The sequence below is a fragment of the Triticum aestivum genome, chromosome 2B (genome assembly GCF_018294505.1).
Source record: "Triticum aestivum cultivar Chinese Spring chromosome 2B, IWGSC CS RefSeq v2.1, whole genome shotgun sequence".
Classification (NCBI taxonomy): Eukaryota; Viridiplantae; Streptophyta; class Magnoliopsida; order Poales; family Poaceae; genus Triticum; species Triticum aestivum.
This window is the reverse complement of record NC_057798.1, coordinates 20055557-20074359: the sequence shown is the minus strand read 5'-3', so window position 1 is coordinate 20074359 and position 18803 is coordinate 20055557. Positions and strand designations below refer to the sequence as shown.

At 47.0% G+C, this 18803-nt stretch overlaps 1 long non-coding RNA gene and 1 pseudogene across 1 annotated transcript; both read left to right on the top strand.

The window, feature by feature from the left end:
* Window positions 1-6274: 6274 nt before the first annotated feature.
* On the top strand, window positions 6275-7145 carry LOC123040046 (uncharacterized). The gene is made up of 3 exons (XR_006418040.1): window positions 6275-6593; window positions 6684-6742; window positions 6831-7145. It is a non-coding gene; the product is annotated as an uncharacterized lncRNA (long non-coding RNA).
* Window positions 7146-14153: 7008 nt separating this feature from the next.
* LOC123040044 (1-aminocyclopropane-1-carboxylate oxidase homolog 12-like) lies at window positions 14154-16039 on the top strand (annotated as a pseudogene).
* Window positions 16040-18803: the final 2764 nt, after the last annotated feature.

Below are 18803 nucleotides of genomic sequence, written 5' to 3'. Positions count from 1 at the left end.
GCTGTCCAATCCGATTGGGGAGGGGAATACGAAAAATTAAATTCCTTCTTCCAAAATCTTGGCATCTCACACCACGTGTCATGCCTGCATGCTCACCAACAAAACGGTTCCGCCGAACGCAAGCATAGGCACATTGTCGAGGTTGGTCTTGCCCTTTTGTCAGGCGCATCCATGCCTCTCAAGTTTTGGGATGAAGCTTTTCTCACAGCCGTTCACATTATCAACATGCTACCTAGTCGTGTCATTAACAATAAAACTCCAGTAGAACGACTTCTTCACACTAAGCCAGACTATAAGTCTCTTCGTTTTTTTGGGTGTGCATGTTAGCCCAACCTTCGTCCCTACAACAACCGCAAACTCATGTTTCGCTCAAAACAGTGTGTCTTCCTAGGGTATAGTGCACAACATAAAGGGGTCAAGTGTTTAGATGTGTCCACTGGCCGTGTCTAAATCTCACGAGATGTGGTCTTTGATGAAACAAAGTTTCCGTTTGCTGACCTCCATCCCAATGCTGATGCACTCCTTCGCAAAGAAATCCTTCTTTTGCCCTCTCATCTCACTAGTTTTGATCAAGGGGGACCAAATATTGATGACCTATTGACTAACCCATCTAATGATGTGCATGAGTTTTGTGTTGATGCAATAGAACGAAGTAGTGCGGAAACTACAGAAGCAGATGCAGAAAATACAGAAAAAATGGCTCATATCGAGCCATATTTTATGTGCCTCCCCGAGGGAGACAGATCCGCCTCGGGATCTGCCCAACTGCAGTGAATCGGATCCTCCTCGGGATCGGTTCCTGCGAACGAGGCAGGTGCAGGAGCCTCGGGATCCTTCCTTGCAGACGGGGCAGCTGCAGCCGCGGGAGAAGACGCATGCGTGGGCGTGCGTGCCGCGCTTTCCCCACATCCACGTGACACACGCGGTCGGGCGGACGCGGCCTCGCCCCGGTCTCCGTGCGGTCGGGCGGATGCGGGCCCGCACCGGTCTCCATCAGCCTGCGGTACGAGGTACGCCACCAACCCGGTGACGTACACGCGGCGTAGCGACGCGCGACGCAGGGATGGCCCGACCGGCGCGGCGATCCAGGCAGATATGCCATCATCACGCAATGATGATCTGCATGCACATGCACATGCACCGGCGGGATCTTCTGCGGGAAATTCACGTGCCCTGCTTCAACAGTCGGCCGCAGAAAATCCGACAGCATCTTCATTGGGATCTGATGTGGTCACACATGAGCAGTCTGCAGGATCCTCTGTGGCCACCGATCCTGATGCTTCTCAACCGCGACGTACACGGCTACAACAAGGGGTAATTCAACCCGTTAATTACAAGCATATAACCAAGTATGGTATGGTTTGTTCCACTGGTGAACCAGATGAGCCTAACACCCTTGAAGCAGCATTGTGTGATGAAAAGTGGAAGAAATCCATGCATGAAGAGTACATGGCATTGATGAGAAACAAAACATGGCACTTGGTTCCCCCACAGCAAGGTAAAAAATTGATTGATTGCAAGTGGGTTTTCCGGATCGAGAGGAAAGCTGATGGAACCATTGATCGTTATAAGGCTAGATTGGTTGCAAAAGGCTTCAAACAGAGGTATGGCATAGACTACGAGGACACCTTCAGTCCAGTAGTAAAGGCGGCCACTATTTGCCTTATCTTATCTATTGCTGTCTCTAGAGGGTGGAGTCTCAGACAGCTCGATGTTCAGAACGCGTTTCTCCATGGTGTTTTGGAAGAGGAAGTATACATGAAACAACCTCCTGGGTTTGAGAGTAAGAATGCTCCTTCTTATGTGTGCAAGCTTGATAAAGCACTGAATGGGTTAAAGCAAGCTCCAAGGGCATGGTATGCTCGTCTCTGTCACAAAATGCAAGCACTTGGTTTTGTTCCGTCTAAGTCTGACACATCATTGTTTATCTACAACAAGTCCAACACTTGCGTATTTGTTCTAATATATGTTGATGATATTATCGTGACTAGCTCATCTGATGAAGCAATCACAGGACTTCTTAAGGATTTGAGTGCAGACTTTGCTCTAAAGGATCTTGGTGACTTGCATTATTTTCTTGGGATTGAGGTGAAAAAGCACAAGGATTAACTTGTTCTCTCTCAAGAAAAGTATGCCACTGACTTGGTCAAGAAAGCTGGGCTACAAGGATGCAAACCCTCTCTCACTCCATTATCCAGCTCAGAAAAGCTATCCCTTGCAGAAGGCGAGCCCTTAAGTCAAGAAGACAGCACCAAATACAGGAGTCTGGTAGGAGCTCTTCAGCATCTCACACTTACCAGGCCTGATATTTCTTTTGCTGTTAATAAAGTCTGCCAGTTCCTCCATGCACCTACCAATGTTCATCTGACAGCTGCAAAACGCATAGTTCGATATGTTAAGCACACTCTGAACTTAGGATTGAACTTCAGCAAATCACCATTTACTTTAGTCAGTGCATTCTCTGACTCTGATTGGACAGGTTGTCTTGATGATAGACGTTCCACTGGTGGTTTTGCAGTATTTTTTGGACCTAACTTGATATCATGGTGTGCACGTAAACAGGCAATTGTATCCAGGTCGAGCACAGAGGCAGAATACAAGGCATTGGCAAATGCCACAGCGTAGATCATATGGGTTCAATCCATGTTGAAGGAACTTGGCATACAAAGTAAACATGCACCTTGTTTATGGTGTGACAATCTTGGAGCTACAATCTCTCTGCAAATCCAGTGTTCCATGCTAGAACAAAACACATAGAGATAGATTTTCATTTTGTCAGAGAGAGAGTTGCTCAGAAGCAACTTGATATACGCTTTGTGCACTCCAAAGATCAACTTCCAGATGGATTCACAAAGCCTTTGCCTACAAGAAGCTTTGAAGACTTCAAACATAATCTCAACTTGATGAAGTTGTGATTAAGGGAGGGTGTTAAACAGGCAGTATGTGTCAACCGTATGTCAACCTTCATTGTGCGCCATATGTAACGTATCTTAACAGGAGTTGTACGTATCTTGATAGTTAGGATAGGAGGTTTATCTCTAGCTCATAATGCTATCTCTAGCTAGCTTGATCTCCAAGTTGTAACCTCTCTCCTGTACGAGATCCAAACTGTACGCGCTACCAGGGCCTCGCACCCCTGCATATAACACGTACGGCGTCCCCTCTCGAAGAGGTAAGACGTTTTCCGCTTCGCACATTCCCTTTATAAAATAACTCATTTAAGGATCCCAGACCATGTATATGTACGTACCACATGCAAATATTTTCGTTCCCTCTCATATTCATAGAGCAATGCTTATACTTTGTGACGTGTTCTTTTATAGGCTCTCAATGTTTACTGGAGACTCACGGCGTGTCTGGAATATGGGCGATGCAACATCGATCGACGACACTCGCTATTCCTTGAGATTATTTCTTGCCTTAGATGGACAAAAGAAAAAAAATACAAAAAAATACACTATTTGTTGAGCTTACTTCTTTTCCTACACAAAAAAGACGTAGTGGGAGGGGGGCGGGGAGTGTATGAAAAAATCCAAAAAAAAGAATTCTTTCATAGTTCTACGTGTGCTCGGGGAGTGTATGAAAAAAAATCCAAAAAAAAATTATTTCATAGTTCTACGTGTGTTTTCTTTGTTTCTTAAGAGGGGCTTGCCTTTTCCAGAATATATATATATATATATATATATATATATATATATATATATATATATATATATATACTTCTATCTATTTTATTTTGCTCAATTGATTTTTTTTAATATCTTTAAAACCAAAATGTATTTTTTTTCTTTGTAAAGCCTGGCATCATATTGCTTCAAGCAAAGAAAATCCAAAAAATGTAGGTTTTTGGTTTTGTGCAATTTGTAGTTTTATTTTCTTTGGGTTTTGACCGGTGGGTGGATTTTTTAGGGGTGTGGGAGGTGGGGGAACTCCGCCTATGATATTGATGTTAAGCTTATGCTTAATAACATTACTCATAGCCGGTCCCAAGCCCGGATAAAGGAGGAGGGTCCAACCGTATAAACTTTGTGTTTAACAAAAAAATCATGACTCTTTAATAATGTCCATTTTTTTCTTATCATATTGCTCATTTCTGTTTTGATGGGGTTGTCGTCACATTGACACACATCTCCATCATAATGTTTCAAGGCACCAAATTTGTTCAGTTTTCCATTGCTAGTCTGTCATTTGTACAGTTTTGCAGGACTAGGAATATATTTCTTTCTTGAAGCATTTTATAACATCACTGTAGAAGATCAACAATCAAAGTTTGAAAAAGCTTATACCAGAGAGAAATTGCTGAGGAAGAGCAGAGCAGAGCAGTGGAGACGGTTGCAAACTTGCAAGCCGTCTTTGGCCGCATTGCCTGCCACACCAAGAGAAAAGATAACAACACCTCGACGGCGTCTGCAGGAAAGATGCATGGGTTCCACTACCACTCAGACTTACTTCATAAGATAAACATATAATAACACTGTAGCAAATATCAATAATACTAGACGTACAGGCTAATTGATACAAGACTTTACAGGGAGAGAACGTGGCCTCATCTAATTGGCCCTCCCTGATTTTTACTGATGGGCCCGCCCTCCTAATTAAATCTCCACCAATCACAGCCCATCAGCCCTGTAAACTCCCTGTATGTCTAGCGTTCCTCAGCAAATATAGGACTGTTGCACGACCTTAGTTTCCATATAAAGATGTGATTAATAGTTTAAAGCCGATAAAGATGGGGTCTCACCAAATTCATTTTGCCATATTTAGTATTTATGAAAGAAAGACTCGAATATACCAAGGGTTGGCAAGCTAGCTATGAATCTATGGATGTTTTTTTAGTAATTTTTTTGCTAAAACAAATCAATGGATATATAGTTGGAAATCCTAAAGAATGAATACACAACCAAAATAGTCTACCCTAAAAGCCTACTGCCGTCACCAATATTTCACCGCCTTCGCCAGTTCCCTCCGAATCCCGGCCCTCTGTACCCTCATTCCGCCTACTAGGAAGCAATAGGGACCTCTCCATCTTAGGGTGCATGCTAATCTCTTTCCATCTAGTGCGCCTTCGACCTGCCTGAGGAGGTGGCAGAACTGCACCCAAAGGGGTGCTTAGCTCCTCCGTACCGGTGAAGCATCATCATTTTCTCGTTATCATCTGGGGCAACAATGACGGTGCTCTGACTGTGTGAACGACGGGCCGCCATTTGGCTAGCATGCCACGCACAATCCTTTTGTGGCGAGGCACGTGCCCACGAGATCTAGGCTAAACGATGGTGGTGCTTTTGTGCTGCATGAGTATTCTGTGTCAAGGGTAGCAGGGGTCTGGTATGGGGTCAATCACGGAGGCCTATCCGCGCAGTCATATCGACTTTTCTAAGCAGTGGCTCATTCTTCTTCATCTGTGGTGATGTTGCGGCATGACACACCGCTACCACATGCATACATATTGTGAACCCACAAGTGAAGCTAGATCAACAAATCCTGATTGTTGCCCAATGCATCACCCTCTCCCCTCTTTTGGAAAGTGGTGGTGTAGTGTTTCCATCTAATCGTTGATGACCTTGGCCGACTAAGTGGAGCACAACAGGCGGAGTTTTGGGGGTGGCCTTGGTGGCCATCTTTGGAGGACACCACGGCATCTTCACTAAGAGTAATGAGTGGAGCAAATGTTGGAAGGTCTACTACCATCAAGATGGTGATTGAAACACCACTCCATGTCCGGACTGATTGTTGGATCAAACACCAAATTTTGTGTGGTGTCTCCTTGGGTAAGACAATGTTATCCTGTGGATGCTCTGCAATTGATATGTTGGACCTGGCGACTAGGATGAAAATCTTTGCCTCGGCCTTTCAAGCAGCTGGACTCAACGATGTCAACGCAACTTATTTGTACTTCCTTCTTGAAGGTGTTTTATGCGAAGGATGTCAAGTTAAGAAATACACATGTGTCGATTTTGCTAGATCCAATTAGTGAAGGCTGGATCAGGAGTTTTTATCCTTGATGGCACATACCCTTGTTGCCCGCCCAAAAACAATGTATAGACCTTCAACTTAAGAAGGCAACATCTTCATCAAGGAGACAACACAGCGTAATAAATGTCGGATCCAACTAGTGAAGGTAAGATCGTGGTTACTGTCATGGAAAAACATTAAATGGTGCTTCGGGGCACCAATATATCCGTATCACATCCAATCAATAAAGATAAGATCGCCTTATATGATGCACTCACCCATGCAAAACAACGGGCCAATAGCTCCTGTGCGACGTGTTTGATGTGAATTTGCTTGAGTGCGACGTTGTTCGAGCGAATGGCTGTGGTGCGACACATTTAAGCAGGTAAATAGCCCAGGGCCACATGGGGTGTTAAATGTGGTTAAATTGGTCGTCAACCAAGCCCGTTTATGTTAGGACATGTGGGTCCAACTTAATTGCTCCTCAAAACAGCTGACCGTGCCCTGCCGCCCGACCGTGCCGGACCCGCCACTCTACCCCCTCCCCCCTTCTTCTCCGGTGGCGGCGGATCTTGCGTTCTCAACGGCGGCGGCGGAGCCCTCGTTCTCAACGGCGGCGGAGCCTTCGTCCTCAAAAAATGGTGAGTGAAAACCCTAGTCCCCCTCCCGTTCCTCTCTCGGCCCCGTAGATCTCAGCTCGTTTCCTCTGTTTTCGCTTGTTGAATCGATAGGTTGTGAGGGGAGCCCGTGGGCATACTGAGATGGAGCCCCCAGATTCAACTTCGAATAGGTAATGCTCCTCTCTCTGATCCAATTTTGCATGCAATTAGGGCCTAGTCTGCTCTTTCTCACGGGCTCACACTGTCCGCCACTGACAGAGGGGATGCTGCCGCTCGGACCTTCGAATTGACGGTCAATTTCTTTCCATCAAAGGCAAAATTAGTTGATGGTAGCATTCAGAACATTGAGAGAGACACAATTGTTAAATGGGAGGTTGAGTTTACAGAGATTGATCCACAAGTTCTACAGAACATGGGAGAGAAGGCAGTGAAGAAATGGGTGGAAAAAATTGGGGAGAATGTTGTTTGGGGTCCAGAGCAAGAAGTATCACTGTTGCGGTTTGATGATTGGAAAGGAGAGTATGTGAGAATGGAAGATGGTGAACAGATTGTTGATGAAATCGATCGGCAAAACGGCTGGACAAGCAAACGAGCTAATTTTTTTGCTGAGCTGGTTGATCTGAATATTTTTTCGAAGGTTGGATATGTGCCATCACAATTGGCTGCGCAGATGGTAGATGATGATTGGGCTACACAGAGGCCATTGATTCCCATGTGTACTGAACTTACAGTAATAGCCGAAGAGGGACAGGTGACTGGAATTGAAACTGAAACTGCAGCAACTGTTGATTGGAATGTAGTTGAATTAGATGAGCCTACTGATTTGGTCATTGCACCAATGCCTGACATTGAGATGGCCAAACTTTTTGGCATTCCAGTCGATGACAGAGATAAGCAGGAGAGGGGAGAATCTAGTTTGCCTGCTAATGTTGATGAAGATGTAGATGGACAATTGATGGAACAAGCTGCAGATGAAGTAGATGATGCACATGATGATGAGCTGGTGCATGTGTATGACAAAGAAAACCCTGTCATTGAAGTAGGCAAGTTCTTCCCAAGCATGAAGGAGTTTAGGATGTGTTTCAAGACTTATGCAGTGAAACATGAGTTTGATGCCAAGACTGTTTGGACTGATAGAAAGAAGTTTTATGCGAGGTGCAGAGGATTTGATGGTAGTGTCAAGCCTTGCAAGTGGTACATATCTGCTAGACTGCAACCTGATGGAAGTACTGTCAGGGTTAACCAAATCCCCAATCAACATACTTGTATTACAAGTTCACAGAGAGTATCAACCATGACATCACAACTTTGGGTTGCAGAAAAGATCACCCCAATTTTAGCCAAAACACCAAACACTACTGCCAAGAAACTCAAAGTAGACTTGGAAAAGATGTACCCCATTAAACTGAAATATACCACAGTGTGGAAGGCAAAACAAAGGACAATGAAAAACTTATATGGTGATTGGGCAAATACATTTAGGATGCTTTACAACTTCAAAGCAGAGGTGGAAAAGAGGTCACCTGGTAGTGTTGTGGAGATAGATACAGAGGTATCAGCCAAAGGTGAAGTCAAGTTCTCCAAGTTTTTTATGGCTTTGAAGCCTTGCATAGATGGCTTCAAAGCAGGGTGCCGTCCATATTTGAGCATAGACTCATCATTTTTGACAGGCAAGTGGAATGGTCAGTTGGCAGCATGCAATGCTCTAGATGGACACAACTGGATGTTTCCTATTGCTGTTGGCTTGTTTCAGTCAGAAACAGAGGCTTCATGGACATGGTTCATGATCCAGTTGAAAAGATGCCTAGGGCCAGTGTCACCTTTGGCTATACACACAGATGCATGTAAGGGGCTTGAAAATTCAGTGAAAAATGTTTTCCCACATGCTGAGCAGAGGGAGTGCTTCGGTCATTTGTGGATGAATTTGATCAAAAAATTTAGAGGAGAAGAATTTGGGCGCATGTGGCCAGCAGCAAGATCTTACACTAGACAGACACACAAATATCATCTTGATAAGATAATGGCAGCATGTGATGAGTTTGGTCCATGGCTGAACACCTACCATTCTTTGTTATGGTACAGGTCAGCATTCAACACTGCCATCAAGTGTGACCACATCAACAACAATTTGGCAGAGAGTTTCAACAATAAGGTGAAGGAGTTAAAAGATTTGCCTGTGCATGACATGGTTGACCAAATTAGGATCATGCTCATGCGGTTGTGGGAATTGAGAAGAAGGATAGGTGATTGTCTGCAAGGTGATAAGCTTCCAGCAGTGGTACAACAGGTGGTCAATAGGAGCAGAAGTCTTTCACATTTGTTTGTTGAAAAATCTTCACCTTGGGGTGCTGAAGTTAGAGATAACAAAACTGGAAGGAGACATGTTGTTAACACTGAATTGCATGATTGCACTTGCCTCGAGTGGCAACACACTGGTAAACCATGTGAGCATGCCATTCTTTTCTTAGCATCCCAACCGAAGATAAACATGCACCCATATCTGCATGAATATTATTCGGTAGCAAGATTCAAAGCTGCATATGCTACTCCAATTCCAGCACTTACAGATCAGTCTCAGTGGCCTGAAGTGGACATTGAATTTTCCATGTGTCCTCCCTTGACGAAAAGAAAGGCTGGCAGGCCTAAACAGAGTAGATTCAAGGCATGGTTTGAGAAAGGTGGGAGTAGTAAGAAGGGAAAGAAAGATGAAAAGCCAAAAAGGGCCCAAAAAGGTAACAAAAATAGATGCAAGTTGTGCCAGGAACTTGGGCACAGAGTGGGATCTATCAAATGCCGTTACACTCCTGATAAGCCAAAGTATGTTCTTGTTTATTTGTCTGTGTTTTGATTTGGTGCTTTTTTCCAATTAGTATATCTATAACATTTTCTGCACAGGAGGAAGCGAGCAAGTCAGCCCCTTGTTGTTGAACAGTGTTGGCCAACCAAAAAAGCAAGAGTCAATGGCGGTAGAAAGAAGAGAAGTGTGCCTGAGCCTGAGCAGACTGAAGAAAATCCTGCTGCAGTCAACATTCAGACTGAAGAAACTGATGTGGAGGTGCACACCGAAGAAACTGAATTTGAGCGTGTCGAGGTTCAGACTGAAGAAACTGAACCTGAGCGTGTCGAGGTTCAGACTGAAGAAACCCATGTTGAGGTACACACCAAAGAAACTGAAACTGTTGTCAACATTGAGACTGAAGACACTGATCACGAGGGTATTGGCGAGGTGTTGAAAAGACCAGTGAAGAAAACCAAGATGATCAGTGAACTTGTGTGTGTAGTAGAACCAAAAATAAGAAGGGCTAAGGCGAAGAAGGGCACACGACGTGGTAGGAAGAAGTAGAACAGAGAATAGTTTGAAAATTTGGGACATGTAATAATATTTGTAACTTGGTGCGTACTGGTAGTCACTATGTATCCCCATATTTCTATTCGAACTTGTTTGTCTAAACCAGCCAAATAAAATTCAAATTTAAATTTAAATTTGGGCTATTGATGTTTTAGTGCTATCTAAAGTACCTCAACTGAAATATGTTTGCTTGCTGATCATTCCGAGCCCTTTTGGTAAGTTGAACTCATAGTCATGAAAAGTGTGTTTCAAATGACCTCCAAAGGTAGGGTAAACGGCCTCATATTTAAGCAAGTTTTTTTGGCACCTTGTCTAAACCAGCCAAATAATTTTTCTACACATCTATTCTACCTATATAGTGTAAATCTAAAGTCTCACTATTTATTGAATTAATTTTCTATTTTTTCTTTTCTTTTTGAAAAAACAAGGTTTAATAGAAAATTATATATAAAACAAGTTTAAAACATGAAAATGAGAAAAGTAAGTTCAGATCTTTCTTAGTCAATCCAAAATGAAGTTTTGGTGAGGTTTTCACACTTTTCATTTTCAAAACTCCACCTACTCTCGGGTGCCCACTACTCTCTCCCTTCAACTCCATACTACATTGTTTGAGGAATAACAATTTTGTGAAGGATTTTTCGTAAAAATGTATGTAAACCATATTTATATTTTTTTCTCGTTACTATACGACATAATAAGACTATGTGCGCAAGTTTTATATTTTTTTGATTTTTTTTGAATTAGTTATGCTCAACCCTAATCAGTCAAAACCTCTCAAAACCCCTCAAAACCCCTCTCAAAACCCCTCAAAACCCCGCACACTACCTGGTCGTCGATCGTTGTGCGTGGACGGTTGAGATCAGGCGCTAGGGTTAGCTACAGTGTGCAGCGATCCGCATGAGACGCGCTGATTGGTTGACGCGGTGGGGTTTGGATCAGCCTCTCTCGTTGGAGCATCAGGACCGTTCATTTGAATCCAACGGCAAGAGTTGACGCGGTGCATGGACCAAGCCTACGGAGTGCCCTTTCCATCGTTGCATGCGTGCCCGTGCCTACCCGCAGCATGCATGCCCACCCGCAGGACTGCGCCCGTGCGTTGCATGCATGCCTCGACGTAGCCCTGCTCCGCCACCCCTATCAACGCAGTAACCTGTCGCATGCCTACCATTAGAACCGATGCAGCGTCGCATCAAAGCATGCACCCGGCCACAATGCAGCAGCCCGATGAAGACAACCAAAAAGCCAACGCTGCATGGCGTGGTGTGCACGCTGTGCATGGCGTGCTCCTCTTTGACGACGCAATACTGGCATGGGGCCGTATCGATGTGGGTATCGATGCAGTTCAAATGGCGTGCTGCCCGTTACAAGATGGGCAAAAGAAGGCGTACATTATTGTCACGTCTCCCATCGACCGAACCTTGCCCTCTAGCCAGGCCCTAGCAAGATGAGCAAATTAATGGGCAACGGCATGCATGCACGGGCGGCACACGCAGAGAACCCGGGGAAGGCGTGTCCCCTTGACCCACGACGGCACAGACGCGTGCGTGAGCCCGTCCCCCTTGACCCACGACCGGTGGCACAGAAGCGTAGCAGTCCGTTTCCCACGGCCACGCTCGTGTACATGCTTTCATGGGGCGCCACCAAACGCCGCCCGCCCATTAATTCTAGGGTTTCGACGGGGTGAAACGACGTCGCACTTGGGCTATTTAAGCCGGGCACTATCGTCCTCTCCCTCCTCATCCATCATACCCCATCCTCTGCCTCCTCTGCCCTTCTTCTTCATTCTTCTCCATCAAACCCGACCGAGCACTCGAGCCACCCCGCCACCATGCAGTACACCGCCCCCACCTACCGCTTCCCCCCAACCGTGCCGGAAAGGCTCTACCCGGCCGGAGTGTATGTAGAGAGAACCCTTAGGGTTTGGGCGATCTCGAGATGGAGGGGCGCAAGGGAGTTAACGGAGTTCTTCCTTGCGGCCGGCTTCCGCCACCTCCCCCGCGGCTCTCCTCGGATGTACCATGTTGAGGAGGTCAACCACAACGGCGTTGTGGTTGGGCTCCTCGCCACGTTCACTAACCCTTTCGATGCTTTCCATCTCCTCGGGCGAGCGTATTGGGTTGGTTGTGAGTTCATAGCTTTCACCACCTACAATATCTTCACCGACTTCCAGAGCATCTTCCCCAACAACGGCGTTATGCACACGCTCCCGTACCCCATCAACAACGGGGAGGAGTGAAGGACGGCGCCCGGAGGAGCGAGGTGGCGTTGTTCCCCGGGAGAAGGAGAAGAAGAGCCCGAAGAAGAACCCGCGTTTGGTGCCCCCCGATCTATCTAGCTTATCGTATTAGTTTTTTTAAGTTGTATTAGTATTTTAAGTTGTAAGGCTATCATGGAGTTGTAAGGTTATCGTGGAACTATGGGTTGCAATAGTTATGCTACTATATATATTGTGTGTTTCGTGCTATTATTTGAAGATTGCTATGGGTTGTTCTTGCTTATTATTTGTGTATTGCTATGGGTTGCTACGAGCCCGGGTTGCTACACCTCAATCTCACCACACACACACCATCTTCAAAATATTGGCCAAACCATGGACATGCAACTAGGAGCCCCATGCAAACCCACTATGGACATGCCACTAGGAAATGCAAACTAATTTACTTCATGCAACTCATTTAGTTCATGGAACCGTAGACATGCATAAAAACAATTAACATTTGGTTTTATTGCATCAAAAAATGATCCATCACAAAATTTAGTGCAAGAAAAAGGCCAAAGTAAAAATAAGTAACATTTTATTTGCCGAAGTTAGAGGTGGGCTGGTGCCGCTACGCGGGTGGGCTGGTGCCCCTACGCGGGCGGGCTGGTCTCTATTTTGGGCATGGTTATTTTCTCAGGGTCCATTTTCTCACGGCCCAACATCTATTCGGCAGCCCAGTTTTGTTTTTTTACTAGAAACTGAATTTGGGTGTGTACTCTGTTAACTGAAGAACAAAAACAGAGGAAACAGAGCATCAACACTGAATATGGCCCCTGAGAATATCATTACAATAATTCAAGCAAGTTTTGCTTCACACGAATTCAAGTTCATCTAACAAATGATCCCTGGCTAACTCAAACTACTGGGCACCCCTGAAACTAGCTGACTAACTAACTGAAACTATAACAAATTCTAGCGATTGATGAACATCAAGTAAAATAAACCCATAGCAATGACACAACCATAAAATGCTCCCGCCATCATATTTGCTTGTTGCTTCAAATCGATCAGATGCTTTAGTTGCTTGCCGATTTTCTTCAATTCACACTTCAGTTCTGCACTGTGCATCATCGGATCGGCTCTGTCCGCCAAATTGGGGGCTTGTTCCACGGCAAGCCGCCCCCCAAAATTGAGCTCTTGGGTTGGGGTTGATCCCTCCAATTTCAACCTTTCAACATATTCATCGAGCCACTCAAAATGCCCACATTTCTTCAGAACCTGAAAACAGGGGGCCGGCGGCGCATGAATCCTAGATCCACCACCCAGATCCACCGCCCTAATTCGAGGGAAAAAGAAAGAAATCGGGAGAAATTAGACCATAGAATTGGTCAAGAACACAGATCTAACCTGCCCCGGCTGTGGCTTGCTCAAACATTTCACAAACTCGCGCCCACGGTTGCCATTTTCTTCCCTCACACAAGTCAAACGCTTGAGAGGCTCCATGCGTGGGCAATCGGGGCATCTTGTCAACGGCAGTGGACCATACTGCGTCCATGGTTGGCAGGTGGCTGAAGTCGAGCTAGACATCACTCGCCGGCGGCGCGCTTCGTTGCCGGAGTAGAGGAAGAAGAAGGTGGGAAAGGAAAGGGGCAGGGTAAGCAATGGAGGGGGGCGGGCTGGCTCGGGTCGGGGCACGCTGATGAGCACGGGCATGCTTGTGTGGATAAGTTGTGGGTCCCACCCGCATGCGAGTAACTGGTGGGTCCCGCGTGTCATAACTCAAATCGCTAACCCTCGTGTTTTTCATTTCACGGTTAAACAGAGCCATGTCGCATTGGAGCTATTTACACGCTCAAGTGTGTCGCATCACAGCCATTCACTCGAACAACGTCGCACTCAAGCAAATTCACATCAAAAACGTCGCACAGGAGCTATTGGCCCGGCTGGCGCCTATGTCCACACGGCTGAGCTCCGCATGCTGGAGGCCACCATCTCCGGTGTCCGCGGCGACGGATACATGTTAGGATTCCACGAGGCCGGCGGCGGCGAGGGAAGAGACCAGGCCAGGCTCTACCCGGGCGAGCCGGCGAGGGCGATGAAGTACCACTGCAACTTCGACCGTTCGCATGGCGCCTGTCTCCGGCGACCTACCGGACAGCTGCCCGGTGAGTGCTCCCCCGATTCTCTAACTGTAATTTCCCTAGCACAGTTGAATTATGCAAGTTAACTCTGTGTGTGTGCGCGCGCGCGCCTGATAGTATCTATAGCAATTATTTCATTCAACCATGCTATTTATTGGAGTGTTTCTTATTGACATTAAATAAGTTATTATTGCTGAGACATAATACTTTAATGAGATTTACTATTAATTGTCCGTTCTCTGTTTTCATTAATGTGGGAGACAGACTATGTGCAAATTTATTTCTCATGCCGCAACAGATGTCAATTGATCACCTTCCATGGGTTTTTACAAATGGTTAATTTATACCTATATGATGTATGTAGTGTTAGTGTAAGTTCTTCCTTGGCTATTAAATTTTTTGGCAAATTTGAATTGTGGAGTGAAAGTATTTCTACATGACCTTCTTTTTGTTGTGAATTTTCAGTAAAGGTGAAACCTGTTCCAAAGAAACTCACTCGGTGCTAATATGTTGAATTGCAGTGATGCATTGTTTGATCTATAGTTAGTACTGATCTACAGATGTTGGTATGATTTTCATGGTTGGAGTGGAACCACCTTTATATTCTTAAGAACAGTGCTGAACAGAGTGTGCGATTTCCATTGGAGTATGCTATTTCTTGTTGAAATGAAATTACTTCTTGTTAAACCATAGCAGGGTAATGATATTACTGATTTACAAGCATCAAAAAGGATTACTGATTTATTTACTAATAATTATCTATTCTCTGTTTTCTAAATGATAGAGTCGGTGTGCAAATGTTTTTCTCTTGCCACAATAATGTCGGGTGCTGTCTTTCTGTGCCCTTTTACAAATCGAGCAATGCATAGTTAGTACTAATGGTATAATTTATAGCTACATGGAGTGTGTACTATTAGTGTAATTCTTTCTTGGTTAACGATAACATGACAAGAACTAGCAGTGAAATTACATTCTATAGGATTTTTGTTGTTGTGAATTTTCAGAAAGGGTACTTAAATCACCTGTTTTTGTAGAAAAAAAAACAGTCACTGCTAAGATGTTCATTTGTAGTGATGGGCTATTTGTATACGTTGGACAAGTTAAGAATTTGGGGAACACGTTGTTCGAGATCCGCTCGGAAGATATTGGGCACAGATCAAGATACTTGAAATATAGTGCAACCAAGAACAGATCATACTCTGCCACTACTGCCATTCCTGCCCCCAGACTGAACTCTCCATTGGGACAAGCCAACATCTAGACTCTGGCTTCCTGACCATACTTCTCCAAGATGAAATCGGAGGCCTGAAAATCCTTCATGAGGACCGATGGGTAGACATCACGCCATTCATCGTGAACATCGGTGATCTCTTATTGGTACATACATTGCGATTCTCCCAAGTCCTTTTTTTTCATGCTTGATTATTCTAAACTAATTGTTCCGTTCAAAAATTTCAGGTGGACTCTTTAAAAAAGAAAATTCAGCTGATTTCCAGTGATGGGTTGAAGAGGGAGGAGCATAGGGTGGTGGCGAAGAACTATGCACCAAGGGTCTCAATCGCGTGCTTCTTTCGCACGTATTTCCATCCGGCCTTGACGAGGTTGTATGGTCTGATCAAGGACTTATTGTCTGATGAGAACCCTTCATTGCAAAGAGACCTTTGTCAGAGATGAGAACCTTTCATTGTACAGAGGGACGCTTCACAGATATTACATCAAACTTCACTACTCGATCGGGCTAGATGCGAAAACTGCTATCTCTGGTTTCCGGTTGTGAATTGTGAAGGAGAGTTTGGGTACTGGTAGCATATTATAGACTATATCAATCTAGCTGGATCATGCTAAGAAAAGTTACAGTAAAATGGTAGTACAAGTACCAGAATATTGAATGCAGACCTAAATGCTACTACAGGAGTGCACTAGTTTGGTGTCCTGGTGCATTTTACTATATCAGAGTAAGTAGAATACTCGAGAAGAGATCCGCTTCGGTACAATCCCCTTGAACACATCAACGGCCCAGATTAGAAGATACCTCTTCGTGAGGATTAGTGAGGAAGGGTAGAATGGGAAATCTAGGTGGGGCGGCGTACCCCGGAGTAGCGAGGCGTGAGGCCGTACGGCCCGCTGTACGCCCGTACGAGGGCGGTGTATGCCACATGAGGAGAAGGGTGGGCCCACGCGTACTTAAACCCTAACCATCGCCGATCTAATAACTAATTTATTCGGCGCGGATTGGGTGACGCCATTAAGGACGGCGCGGTGGCACATCCCGTCGCCGGCGTCGGTCCGCGGGCGGCGCAGGTTCACACGCCACCGCCTGAGCGCCTGCCGCGCGGCTGCGCGCGCCGCAGTTTGACCGCGTGCGCACGCCACAGCTTCACCGCCTGCGCACGCCGTCAGACATTAATCGCCGGCGCAGATTCACACACACCGCCTGAGCTTCTGCGCCCTTGACCGCCCAGCGCATGCCGCCCGCTCGGCTGCCCCGCCATTAATCGCCGGTACCCTCCCGCCCTCCAGACGCCCTATAAAAGGCGCCTCGCCCCCGTTGTCGCTCGCACACTGCTCTCGCCTCCCCTCTCCTTCTCCCTCTGTCGCCGGCGTCGCTCTCTTCGCGCGCTTCCTTCCCCTCTCGCCGGTGATGGCGCGCCCGAAACTGACCCTCGAGGAGCTCTCCCATTTCGTCATCCCCGTCGCGCCCGACGTGCGCCTGCCGGCGAGGTGGCGCCTGAGTGTCGAAGGTGTGCCGGTGGCGCCGGTGCCCGAGGTCGGCACCCACCTCTTCGCCCGCGCCGGCGGCCTCTATCAGGCGCGACTGTCGTGGAGGAGTTGGAGGACACGCGCTACGCCCCCAACAACCCCGGGTGGGCGGACCGGCTCGCCGACGACCACGAGCGTCGTCTGCACGCCTACGCCGGCCCGCGCCCGCTCGTGAAGCACAACCGCGCGCAGCGGCACTAGCTCTGGGATGGGCGCACCTTCGAGGAGGTCGTCGCGCCGTACCGCACGCAGGCGGCCGCCGGCGCCGTGCCCGCACCGCCGGGGTACGACTATGATCTGTTCCGCCGCGGTGAGGCGCGCTCCACCCGCGCCCGCCATGACTTCGACGCCCCCCCTCCCCCCGCGGCGGCCCAGGCCGTGACCGCGGCGCTGTCCGCCTCGGCCCCGGCGATGTGACGCCCCCGATTCAATCGTACACTAATCATGCACGCAAATGTGTACGATCAAGATCAGGGACTCACGGCAAGATATCACAACACAACTCTACAAATAAAATAAGTCATACAAGCATCATAATACAAGCCAGGGGCCTCGAGGGCTCGAATACAAGTGCTCGATCATAGACGAGTCAGCGGAAGCAACAATATCTGAGTACAGACATAAGTTAAACAAGTTGCCATAAGATGACTAGCACAAACTGGGATACAGATCGAAAGAGGTGCAGGCCTCCTGCCTGGGATCCTCCTAACTACTCCTGGTCGTCATCAGCGGGCAGCACGTAGTAGTAGGCACCTCCGGTGTAGTAGGAGTCGTCGTCGACGGTGGCATTTGGCTCCAGGGCTCCAACATCTGGTTGCGACAACCAGGTAGAAGGGAAAGGGGGAAAAGAGGGAGAAAAGCAACCGTGAGTACTCATCCAAAGTACTCGCAAGCAAGGAGCTACACTACATATGCATGGGTATATTGTAAAGGGCCATATCAGTGGACTGAACTGCAGAATGCCAGAATAAGAGGGGGATAGCTAGTCCTATCGAAGACTACGCTTCTGTCAGCCTTCGACTTGCAGCAAGTAGAAGAGAGTAGATTGAAGTCCTCCAAGTAGCATCTCCAAGTAGCATCGCATAGCATAATCCTACCCGGCGATCCTCCTCTCGTCGCCCTATAGAAAAGCGATCACCGGGTTGTCTGTGGAACTTGGAAGGGTGTGTTTTATTAAGTATCCAGTTCTAGTTGTCATAAGGTCAAGGTACAACTCCAAGTCGTCCTGTTACCGAAGATCACGGCTATTCGAATAGATTAACTTCCCTGTAGGGGTGCACCACATAACCCAACACGCTTGATCCCATTTGGCCGGACACACTTTCCTGGGTCATGCCCGGCCGCGGAAGATCAACACGTCGCAGCCCCACCTAGGCAAAACAGAGAGGCCAGCACGCCGGTCTAAACCTAAGCGCACAGGGGTCTGGGCCCATCGCCCATAGCACACCTGCACGTTGCGAGGGCGGCCGGAAGCAAAACTAGCCCCCTTAATACAAGAGCAGGCTTACGTTCCAATCCGGCGCGCGCCGCTCCGTCGCTGACGTCTGAAGTGCTTCGGCTGATACCACGACGTCGGGATACCCATAACTACTCCCGCGTAGATGGTTAGTGCGTATAGGCCAGTAGCCAGGCTCAGATCAAATACCAAGATCTCGTTAAGCGTGTTAAGTATCCGCGAATGCCGAACAAGGCCAGGCCCACCTGTCTCCTAGGTGGTCTCAACCTGCCCTGTCGCTCCGCCACCAAGTAACAGTCGGGGGCCGTCGGGAACCTAGGCCCAC